This window comes from Fukomys damarensis, unplaced genomic scaffold, assembly GCF_012274545.1.
Source record: "Fukomys damarensis isolate Sample0158 unplaced genomic scaffold, DMR_v1.0_HiC HiC_scaffold_22, whole genome shotgun sequence".
NCBI lineage: Eukaryota > Metazoa > Chordata > Mammalia > Rodentia > Bathyergidae > Fukomys > Fukomys damarensis.
The window spans coordinates 23,156,295-23,168,499 of record NW_022900934.1 but is presented as its reverse complement, the minus strand read 5'-3'; the positions used below and the strand labels follow the sequence as shown (position 1 = coordinate 23,168,499).

Below are 12,205 nucleotides of genomic sequence, written 5' to 3'. Positions count from 1 at the left end.
CAAGGAGTAGGATGCTGATGGGGAGATTGATTGATGGGGTTGTTTTAAGCAGGGCAATGGAAATGATTAATTTACATTTTAAGAGTACAATCTGGAAGCCCTCTCTTTCCAGTGTGAAATAATAGTTATTGTCCACATAAATAGCAAAATCTAGCATTTCTTCTTGGCATTTGCCATGTTCCACTGAGAAAACACCTCCGATGCTTCTCTAGTGGCTGCAACTTGGACCTTGGTCAGTAGAGACAAATAGAGCTTTTTCCCGGTAGCAACTGAGATCCTTTCTTTTTTAGGAGGTGATGACTAAGTGGAGGAGGGATGAGAGTACAGGCCTTGAGGTGAGAATGAATCTGGCTCACTTGACAACTTGAAGTAGAGAATGTAGGGTAGCTGGATGTGTGAGAATGAGAGAGACAGGTTAAATCCAGACTCTGAAGAGTCTGGTAGAAAAGTGTAAGATTTCGATTTTAATCTGTTTTTTGTTTTTGCTTTTTGGTACTGATTTGGGAGTTTACGCCTGGCGAGGCAGGCAGCAGAATCACTGAGTTAAATCCCAGTCGATTAGATCTTCACCTGGAGAGGAGAGGAAACAGCCTTTGAGCAGGGGGGATGGCATTCTAAAAAGCCTTCACTGGGCCAGGGATTTAGCTCAGTGGTTCTGGCGCCTGCCTGGCAAGCGCGAGAACCCGAGTTCGATCCCCGGTACAAAGAAAAGAAAAGAAAAAGCCTTCATTGTGTATGAAGAATGGATTGGAAGGGGTCAGACTAGAGGGGGGACTACTGTCATCTTGGAGAGGTGACGATGGCCTAGACCTGAGTGGAAGTAGAAGGATGGACAGAACTAGGTGGCTTCGAGATGTATTTAAGAGACAAAATTCCGGGCTTCGCATTATCTCAGCGGTTACGGATGAGCAGAGACTTAGCGTTCCAGACCCCGCACAGGCCTGGTTCCCGCGCGTCAAGACAGCGGGCGTGGCCTGCGAGAGCCGTCGCCTCGGTGACCCGGTGGGGCGGGGCGGGGAAGTAGAAGGATGGACAGAACTAGGTGGCTTCGAGATGTATTTAAGAGACAAAATTCCGGGCTTCGCATTATCTCAGCGGTTACGGATGAGCAGAGACTTAGCGTTCCAGACCCCGCACAGGCCTGGTTCCCGCGCGTCAAGACAGCGGGCGTGGCCTGCGAGAGCCGTCGCCTCGGTGACCCGGTGGGGCGGGGCGGGGAGTCGTGAGGTGAGCTCGGTGCGAGGCGCGGAGAGGTGCGGCAAGGCGAAGCAGGCTGGCTGGGGCCGGGTCGGGGAGGGCCAGCACCGCGCACACGTTGTTGGGGAGGAAACGGTGACGGACGCCACCGCAGCCCTGGTTCTCTTCCCGAATCCGCGCTCTGCCTGGACCGGTTCGCCCAGCCCGGGGGGAGGCCTGGGGACCGCTACTGAGAGCGTGGCTGGCGTGCGAGCGGTGCCCAATGTCGAGGGCTGCCCGTGGGAGTGACGGCGGCTGTGGCCAATCAGCACTGCTAGAGGGGGCTGAGCCCCTGGGTGCGGGCCTGGGGCGCGGAGCGGGCGATTTTGGGGGTGGGAGGGTTAAGCGCCCAGGCCAGGCTCCACGCCGTGTGACCTCCTAGAGCCCCATCACCAGCTCTAGTTGGTACCTTGTGCTTTGGTACTGCGTTTTCTTTTATTATCTTTTATCCTATTCTGGGAAGCACACCCCTTTTTTAAGACCCCGAATGTGGGAGTGTCCCCTTTCTCTATAGTTTTGAAAATCTAAACGACGCATACCCTTAAGTTGTAGCACTGAGATTTTTCTCTCAGCTTCTGAGTTCCCCCAAACTGAGGGTGTACCCCTTTTACCTTCCCCCCAAACTGGGAGCACACTTCATTTTTCAAGTCTCGAGTCTGAATACTCCCTTTACAGTTTTGGGGTTCCCCCTTAACAGGTCCCTCAAATACGAGGTCCAGTAGCGAAAAGTTTTTGGATAGTTTCTTACATCCCCACAACTCCAAGGAAGAGAGCCCTTTCCAGGCTCCAAATTTATTATGTTTCCAGAATTTCATAAATTTTAAAGGCACTTGCCTTTTCAACTTTCAAATCTGGGATCTATTAAAAATGTGGTCCCAGGGCTGGGGATTTAGCTCAGCGGTTCGGTGGCCTGCCTTGCAAGCGCAAGGACCCGAGCTCAATCCCCGGTACAAGCAAACAAAAAAGAGGTCCAAATCTTGACAATTATGGACACATTTTCTCTTATACAAATAAGGGAATTTGCTGCTTTTTAATTTTGTATTTTTGTCTTTGAGACAGAGCCTTGCTATATAGCCTAGGCTGATCTGGAACTATTGATCTCCCTGTCTCAGCCTCCCTAGTGCTGGATTTACAGGAGTGGACCACCAAACCTGGCTAATTCATTGTTCTTTTCTAGTCACTCTATTCTTGGGGGTTGCACCTTTTAATTAGTCTCCCAAACTATCCTGTGTTCTGGGAGAAGACTCATTTTCCTGAAAGTGTATTTACTTCCTGTTCTTATTAAATGTACTAAATACTTCCCTTTTAGCATGAAATGCCCAACTTTAGGAGTTCAGGCACCTTTCTGATGCTCTTGAATCTGGTGACAGAACTTTTTCCTGAGTCCTCTTATTCTCAGATGGTGGATGAGTCTTCTGTTCTTTTTTGTTTGTTTGTTTTTATTTTTTATTTTTTGGCGTTTTTTTGAGACAGGGTCTCACTATGTAGTTGAAACTGACCTAGAACTCACTGTGTAGCCCAGGCTGGTCTCGAACCCACAGAGATCCTCCTGCCTCAGCCTTCTGAGTGCTGGGATTACAGGTGTGTACTGTCACGCCTGGCATGTTTTTATATTTTATTTTTTTTGAGATAGTCTAGAAGTGTAGTTCATGCTGTCCTTGAACTGGCAGTGTTCCTCCTGCCTTGGCTGGATTACAGATATGCACCACCACACCTGGCAAGTGTTATGTTCTTGAGTATGCATTCCTACCCTTTTTAGCTTTTCTGCCACTGAAGAAAATGTGTTCCTCAGTTTCCTTCTCTCTCTCTCTCTCTTTTTTTTGGTACTGGGGATTGAATTCAAGACCTTGAGTTGAGGTAGGTAGCAAAACCACTGAGGTAAATCCTTGGCCCCTCCTTCACTTTTTTGAACTACATTCCCCTTTAGGTGCTCACTCAGTCTGCTCAGTTCACCCATTTCCTCTTCTTTCCCATAGTGCTATTTTTGTTCAGCATAGCATTTTCTCTCTTCTTCCGTCACTTTTTTTTTCTTTTTTTTTTTGAGCGTTTCACTCACAGCGCTCCCCTTGTCTCAGCCTCCCAAGTACTGGGATTACATGCATGCACCACCACATCCTTCTGTCACTTTTGTCTGAGCACTCTTCTATAGTTAGAATTTCTGAACTCCTTTCCCTCAGGATCCCCTCTTCTTTTTTTTTTTTTTTGTACTGGGGATTGAACTTGGGCCCTTGTGCTTGTGAGGCAGGCACGAGAACTACTGAGCTAAATCCCTGGCCCAGGGTCCCTCTTCTTGAAGGGGTACCTGTGCACAGCTTTTCATATGTCTACTTCATCTTTTTGCAAACTGGAGCTGTCTATTCTGGTTTGCCCCAGGCCAAGCTATTGTGCTTATTGAGTGACTGTAGAGTCCCTGTTCTCTTCCCCTTACTCTGGAAGTGGTCTCCACATGGACTCTCAGGCTGCTTGGTGCTGGGTTCAAACTAGAAAGGAATCCTCTTGCATATCTTTAGTTATTCACAGGATTTCAGGCTCCTGGTGGTTTACTTCCTATAAGGATCTAGTTAGGTGTACTTGTTTTTTTTCCTATACTGGTTAAAAAAAAAAAAAGCCCTTAACAGTGTTTTCTGGTGCTATACCACTTTTGGCCCACCATAAGCTTCTTCCCCTACACTGATCTTCATACATTTATCAAGAAAAGAGGCTGGAAATGTAGCTTTGTAGTACAGTGCTTTTCTAGCCTGTGAAAAGCCCTGGGTTCATCTTTAGCATTGAAAAAAAATCATTTGGAAGAATCCTTTGGGTGTTCCTTTTTTAAAACTGATTTTTTAATTAGTGTATGTTTTTAATACATAAGTACATTCATCTTGGGGAATTGGTACATATACATTAATCATTTTTGGGTTTAGCTTTTTTTTTTTTTTTTTGGTAATACCAGGGATCGAACTCGGGACCTTGCGTTTATGAGGCAGGTGCCAGAACCACTGCACCAAATCTCCAGCCCTCACAGTAATCATTTTTATTCCTCTCTCTTCCCTGCTGTCTTGTCCACTGGACATTCTTTTTGTCCTGAGGGTACACATTGGGGTGGGTATTTATCTTCCTCCATCATATTCTCACATTTGTCAATCTTTTCCCCCAGCCCCCACTTGAAAAATCTGCAAATATCTGGCATAATCTCATCTCTTTAGAGCGTCTTAGTAGGCTTTTTTTCTTGTATTTCCCTGTCCCTTTCCAGACCTTTCACAGGCCTTCTCCTCCAGCCGGATTTTTTTTTTTTTTTTTTTCCCTTTACCAGGGATCAAACTCAGGGATCAAACTCGGATCCTTGCGCTTACAAGGCAGGTGCCAGAACTATTGAGCTAAATCCCCGGCCCTAGCCAGATTGATTTCTTTCCACAGCTGGAATCTCAAGTGCTTAAGGGGTAATGACATCTCTGACCTTTTTCTCCTTTGGGGAGGTACAGAGTGGGAGAGAGTTTGGGTCTGAGAATCTACACCACTAGGACAAGGCAGGAATACTTCATTTTCAGGAAGAAGCCCTCCTGGAACTCATTTGGAAACTGGATATTTGCCAAGCACCTGCTTCTAAGGGATGCTGGGGGATTTAATGATACTTTCAGGAACCTGTAGGAATTAATAGTCCTTGGGGGAAGTACTCTGAACTCAGTCTTAGAACTTGAATAAAATTAATCATTGTATTTTCAAAACAACTGTTTTCTATTTCTTGTGCATGAAAGCGCTAGAACGAAGCTGTGCTATTTCAAGAAGTGAAATAGATCCCACATTTAAATCACGCTTATTAGTACTGAATTTTTTAAAATTAGAGGTCTATCTGAGGAGTAGCTAATAAAATGTGCTCTACTGAAAAGAGCCGGTACTTTATCTCTGTAATATTGGGTAGTGCACTTGTAAAATATCTCACACCTAAAGTTGCTTCTTAAACTTTTTTATTACCAGAAATCCAACTCAGGATCTTGTATTTGCCAGGCAGATGTGGTGCTGCTGAGCAACACTCCTGGCCCTGTTTTGGCTTTTTTATTGATTTTTATTTTTGGTACCTGGGAATCTAACTCAAGACCTTGCGCTTATCAGGCAGGTGCCCATGCCACTGAGCTAAATCCCTGGCCCTATTTTACATTTTTTTTTCCCTTCCCAGTACTAACCAGGCCCACCCTGCTTAGCTTCTGATATCAGACAAGATTGGGCATGTTCAGGGTGGTATGGCTGTAGGCTTTTTTGGCTTTTTGTTTGTTTTGTTTTTGATACAGGGTCTTACTATGTAGTTCAGACTGCTCTGGAACTCACTGTGTAGCCCAGGCTGGTCTGGAAATGCAGTGATCGTCCTGCCTCAACCTCCTGAGAGCTGGGATTACAGGTGTGTGCCACCACACCTGGCTTTGGCTTTTTTGAGAGAGGATTTCAGTATGTTATTCATGCTGGCTTTGAACTTGTGGCAATCCAGCAATCCTGCCTCAGCCTCCCTAGTGCAGGGATTACAGGTGTCTGCCACCACACTGGATTTAAACTACTCTCGAGAGGGTTTCATACACAAAGCCAAAGATTTCTTGGTGCAGATAGAAAGGTAATAGTTGGAGCCTAGAATTTAGCTCAGTGGCACTGTGCCTGCCTTGCAAGTGCAAAGTCCTGAGTTCGATCTCTGGTACCCCCCCCCCACAAATAGTGGTTAACCTTATCCAGGGGTATTGTTTTCCACTCTTCTTTATCCAGACATACATTCCTTAAAAGTTTATATAGTGTTATTGATCCCTTCTAAGGGATCAGTTTCAGTTATTCTGGCATTTAGCTTTTTTCTTATTGTAGTATCGGGGATTGAATCCAGGGTCTTTGCATTGAGCTATATCCCCAGCATTTTGTTTTTCTGTTTGTTTCTTGTTTTTGGGTTTTGGTTTTTTGAGACAGGGACTTGTTATGTAGTTCACGCTGGCCTTGAACTTGTCATATAGCCCTGGCTGTCCTTGAACTTGCAGTGATCCTCTTGCCTCAGCCTCCCAAGTGCTGTGATTTGCTTTTATTTATTTTTTTGGTACCAGGGACCGAACTCAGGTCCTTGCGCTTGTGAGGCAGGTGGTGGCACCACTGAGCCAAATCCCCGGCCCCAGATTTGCTCTTGCCTTTGACATGGGAATCTCAGTGTGTAGTTGATGCTGGCCTCGAACTCAAAATCCTCCTGCCTCAGCCTCCTGAGTGCTGGGGTTGCAGGTTTGTGCCATCACACCTGGCTAATTTTTTATTTTGAGATTGTCTTGCTAAATTGCCCAGGCTAGGCTTGAATTAGTGATCCTCCTACTTCAATGTCCCATAGTGCTGGGATGATAGGCTAGTGTATTGTGTTGTGCACATCTCCAGCCCTTTTTTGACCTTTGACCTTGAATTTGTGATCTTGTCTCGGCCTCCTTACTAGCTGAGATTTCAGGCTTGTGGCACTATACCTGGGACATTCAGCTTTTTAAACCATGTCTAAAACTTCTTGGTTACTTTGTAGATTGTCAAATTTATTTATTTATTTATTATAGCAAAAACATTTATTGGTACATTTTAGGCATATATAATGCTGCTCATCATAAGGTAGATTGTCAGATTTAAATGCTTAAATATTTTTTTGCTAAAATGTGAACATAATTCCTTTTTTGGGGGTTGTACAGACATGAAACAGCCTTGCACATGCTACACAAGCACTCTACCATTGAGCTATACTCCCAGCCCTCATATTTTTTGATATAGAACCATTCCAGTAAATACTGCATGCTTAGCTTGTTCTCCTGGTTTCTCATTTGTCATCCTACCCTGAGTAGTGAGTGTGAAATACCTCAAATCAACAGTCGCAGGTGTTGAAATTTCCAAGGAGTTCTTACTGTTTTTCTGGAATCTGGAAATGGACCTAAAACAGGGCAAGGTAGGTGTCTGGAGTTTTATTTATTTATTTATTTTTTTGCAGAACCAGGGATCGAACTCAGGACCTTGTGCTTGTAAGGCAGGCATGGCGCCACTGAGCTAAATCCCCAGCCCAGGTGCCTGGACTTTTATTTTTTATTTATTTATTTTGGTCTTTTGATACAGGGTCTCATTATGTAGTTTAGACTGACCTGGAACTCACTATATAGCCCAGGTTGGTCTAATTTACAGTGATCCTCCTGCCTCAGCCTCCTGAGTGCTGGGGTTACAGGCGTGTGGCACCATACCTGTGCCTGGACTTTTAGTGGAAGCTGTTGGGTTGTTGCTAAATGGATGCTCTAGAAAGCAGTACCATTAAAGCCAGGCCTGGTGGCTCCCTGCTAATCTATTCTAAATCCTGGTGGGTTTTTCCATTCTGAATGCCTTAGGTCATCTGTACCTGTTTCCTTTACTACTGTCATGGCTCTTTTCCAATGTGATCCTGTTCTAGGACCTAATCAGAATTAACCTGAATGACCAGATTATTTTGTGTCTGCTTCTCCCCTCAATATCTTCATTCCTCACATGAATGTCAAATCATCTTCAATAACAGATTTGATCTGGTTTGGCTCTAGGTCCTGCTCTCACACTCACTGTGAGACCTCAGGCAAATCACTTAATGCTCTTTGGCCTCCTCCCCATTTGAAAAATGAATGGCTGATTATCTCCAAGGTCTATCCTGTCTTTTGTCCTGCCTTACTTAGAAAACTCAGTTGTCTGTGGGAACTTGTAGCAGATCTGATTTCCTTCATGTGCCCCATTGGGAAGTCTGCCAGTTGTCCAAGTCACTTCTGGTACTGTCTCTTCTGGCTGAGGCAGCCAGCTTGTCTTTACTCCCAACTTCAGCCTCCTTGCTGTTCTCTTTAATTTTGGGGAGTGATGCTAGTTTTTTTTTTTTTTTTTTTTTTTTTTTTTTTGAGACAGGGTCTCACTATGTAGTTGAGACTGACCTGCAACTCACTATGTAGCCCAGGCTGGTCTGGAACTCACAGTGATCCTCCTGCTTCAGCCTCCCAGTGCTGGGATTACAGGCGTGCACCACCATATCTGGCTGTGTTCCTCCTTTTTCAAATGGGATTATAGGTGTGTGTCACCACACTTGGTTTAAGTCCTTCAATATGTGTGTGTGTGTGTGTGTGTGTGTGTGTGTGTGTGTGTCCACTTGTTTTAAGTCCTTCAATATGTGTGTGTGTGTGTGTGTGTGTGTGTGTGTGTGTGTGTCTTTTTATATTTTTTTTGTTTTTGAGACAGTCTCGCTGTGTAGGTTGGCTTTGAGCTCACCATGTTCTGCCTTATCCTCCAGAGGGCTGGGATTATAGTCATTTGGCACCATGCCTGGTTTCTGACTTTATTTTATTTTATTATTTTTTTTTTGAGACTAGGTCTTCCTTTGTAGTGTTCAGGCTGGCCTTGAACTCACTATGTAGCCCAGGCTGACTTCAAACTCTGGTTATCTGCCTGCCTCAGCCTCCCAAGTGCTGGGATTATGGCGTGTGCCACCACGCCTGGCTATCCATCTTTCTTAGAGGTTGCCCCTATAGGTTGTGGACTAAGGATGGAGTGAGCTAATCAAAATTGAAACCCTGTTTTGCAGTACTTTGACAGTTTTGCTGGAACCTGGCCTCATTTTCCAGCTGTACCTTGCTTCCTTTGGCCAAATAAGGGCAATAATGAGGATGGAGAAATCTAGAAAAGTTTTAGGAACCTAGTATGAGTTAGCAAGTGTAAATAGGGTGGCTGTGTGAAAGGGAAGTAAAGCCGGAATATGTGAACTTTGTTGAAGCAGGGAAAGCGGGAGTCTGTGTGTGGCAGGATTGATTGATTGATTGATTGATTTTTGGTCTTTTTGAAACAGGTTCTCTGTGTAGTTTGGGCTGGCAGTCCTTTTGCTTTGGCCTCCCAAGTGCTGGGATTATAGGTGTGCTACAGCGTCCAGTGGGACAGTTTAAGGTTTTTGGTTTTTAAAAAATACTTTTTAATTGTTATTATTTAGATATACATATTGCTAACATTTACCATAGGGAATTAGTACCTTGTACATCACTTGTACATCATATATCTTCTTTTTTTTTGGTACTGGTTATTGAACTCGGGTCCTTGCGCTTGCGAGGCAGGAGCGGTATATCTTCTTTTTTTAAATCTCTGCTTTTTTTTTTTTTTACTCCCTCTCCCTTCAACCCTTCTTCCTCTCCTTATTTGCAAAAGCTTTCTTCCCATTTTTTCCCTCCTATTCTCTTTTTTTCTTGTCATGTCTTCCCCCCTCCCCCTTCCCATTTGGACAGAAGGGGAGGGGTCCAGGACAGGATATAAAATTAAGTTTTTCTTTCTTGACAGTTTACCTCATGTCAGGAACATAATCCTAGGAATTTAAAGGCAGACTCCAAGGCATTTAGGTGAGTACAGTATTTGGACTTTTCAACTAGAGACCTGACTGATATTCAAGAGATCTCTTTCCCACATGAAAAAAGTCCATGACTGGGTACATTAAGTGGAAATGTGGGCCTTTTATAATAATGATGGTGGTAACTAGTTTTTTCTCTTTTTAAGGATATAGTTTATGTAGTCTAGGCTGGCCTTGAATTATGTGGTCCATGCTTGTGTTGAACTTGTGATCCTCCTGCCTTAACCTGGAAGCTGGAATTACAGGACTATACCATTGTGCCTGGCTACTTTTCTCCTTTTCTTTCCTTTCTTTCTTTTTTTTTTGGTACCGGTAATTGAGGCTTTTTTTTTCGTGTGGGGAGGCAAGTTTTGCTGGTCTTAAACTCACTGTGTAACCCAGGCTGGCCTCAAACTCACAACAGTCCTCTTGCCTCAACTTCTCAAGTGCTGGGATTATAGACATGTGTCACCACTCATGGATCTGCCTTTCTTTTTCTTTCTTTTTTTTTTTTTCATTTATTTATTCATAGATTTTATTTTTAGAGCAGTTGTAGCTTCATAGCAAATACAACTGGAAAGTTCTCATACACTCCCTGTATCCTACACACACTTCCAGGAAAAGAGAGCCCCTGCTATCAGCATCTCCCACCAAAAGGGAACCTATTACATTTGTGAGCCTACACTGACACATCTTCGCCGCTCAAGAGTCTATAGTTCACATTAGAGTTTACATTTATTTATTTAGTTTACATTTATTTTTGGTGTAGTGTTTGTGGGTTTGAACAAATGGTTAATGGCATGTATCCACTAGTATAGTACCACGCAGTAGAGTTTCACTGCTCTAAAAACCCCCTGTGCTCTATCTGTTCCTGCCTTCCTTGCCTCAATCCACTGTAACCCATGATCTTTCATATCCATAATTTTGCCTTTTTCATAAAATCACAGAGCGGAAGTACACCATTAGGTAGCCTTTTCAGTCTGGCTTTCTTCACCTCATATGCATTTAAGACTCTTCCGTGTCTTCGTGGCTTGGTAGCTCAGTTATTTTTAGCACTGAGTCATGTCCCATTGTGTGGATGTACCACAGTTCATTCCGTCTGCTTACCTGTCACAGGTTATCAGGGTTGCTTCCTCAATTATTAGTAAAGAGTTTCTGTCAGCCTCTGGTGACAGCTTTTGAGTGGACATAGACTTTCAACTTATTTGCATGATAAACAAGGAGCATACTGCTGGATCATATGATAAGAGCACATTTACTTTTACGAGAAATTGCAAACCTGTCTTCTTTTAAAATTAACTTTATTGGTATATAATATAATGACACTCATCATTGGAAATTTGAACCTTTACATAATCCATCTGTGAAACTGCCATCTCCTAAACTGCCATTCCCACAGCTGCGATGAGTTGAGCCTGTGGTTCCAGATTTTCAGCAGTACTTGATTTTTTTTTTGGTACCAGGGATTGAATTCGTGTCCTTGTGCTTGCCAGGCAGGTGGCTGAACCACTGAGCTAAATCCTCGGCCAGTACTTGGTGATATTGATGTTTTGGATGCCGTTCTTGCAGGTGTGGACTGGCGTCTGTTTTTTTTGTGTGTGTGTTTTTGATTTTTGATACTGGGGATTGAACTCTGGACCTTGCGCTTGTGAAGCAGGCAGTAGAACCACTGAGCTAAATCCCTGGGGCCCAATCTCACTGTTGTTTTTAATTTGCAATTCCTTGATCAGAAAGATTCTGAGCACCTTTATCTGCCAACTGAGTATTTTCCTTGGTGAAGTGTCTTCTCAGATCCTTTGCCATTTTTTGATTGGGTTGTTGGTTTCTTATTGTTCAGCTGTTAAGTGTTCTTTGTATATTTTGGCAAACAGTCCCGTGTTAGATATGTATTTTACAAATATTTTCTCCTATTCTGTGTCTTGTCTTCTCAGTTTTTGCCAGTCTTCTTGCACTGCAAAACATTTTAATTTTAAGAAAGTTCAACTTTTCAATTTTTCTTGGATAGATTATGCCTTTGATGTTTGATTTTAAAAGTCATTGCCAAGCTGGGCATGGTGGCTCACGCCTGTAATCCCAGCACTCGAGAGGCTGAGGCAGGAGGATCGCTGAGTTCGAGACCAACCTGGGCTACATAGTGAGTTCCAGGTCAGTCTCAAATACATAGTGAGACCCTGTCTCAAAAAACAAAACAAAACAAAACAAAACAAAACAAAAAGAAAAAGTCATTGCCAATTGCAAGGTCACCTAGATGTTCTGTGTTACCTTTTACAAGTTTTGTAGTTTGGTTTTCCATTTATGCAGTTCCTGGATCCTGACTTCCAGCTTGTGGTTTGCAGGAAAGGGAGACTGAATCTACAGAGACTGTCAAGGGGCTACATTGAGTTCCAGGTCAGTCTCAAATACATAGTGAGACCCTGTCTCAAAAAACAAAACAAAACAAAACAAAACAAAACAAAAAGAAAAAGTCATTGCCAATTGCAAGGTCACCTAGATGTTCTGTGTTACCTTTTACAAGTTTTGTAGTTTGGTTTTCCATTTATGCAGTTCCTGGATCCTGACTTCCAGCTTGTGGTTTGCAGGAAAGGGAGACTGAATCTACAGAGACTGTCACAGGGCCAGGCGAGTTGGAACTGTAGA

The 12,205-nt window shown here is 43.6% G+C and overlaps 1 protein-coding gene across 4 annotated transcripts in view; it reads left to right on the top strand.

Moving 5' to 3' along the window:
• The first annotated feature begins 1,233 nt into the window (after window positions 1-1,233).
• Window positions 1,234-12,205, top strand: part of Phf20 (PHD finger protein 20) — a 149,146-nt gene continuing 138,174 nt past the window's right edge. For 3 of the 4 annotated variants that reach the window (XM_010639967.3, XM_033766955.1, XM_010639965.3), the window contains exon 1: window positions 9,561-9,581. The gene's annotated coding sequence lies outside the window, so the exon portion shown is untranslated. Of the gene's footprint in view, window positions 1,254-9,560; window positions 9,582-12,205 lie in introns of those variants that run through there. The other variant, XM_033766954.1, reaches the window with a different exon arrangement.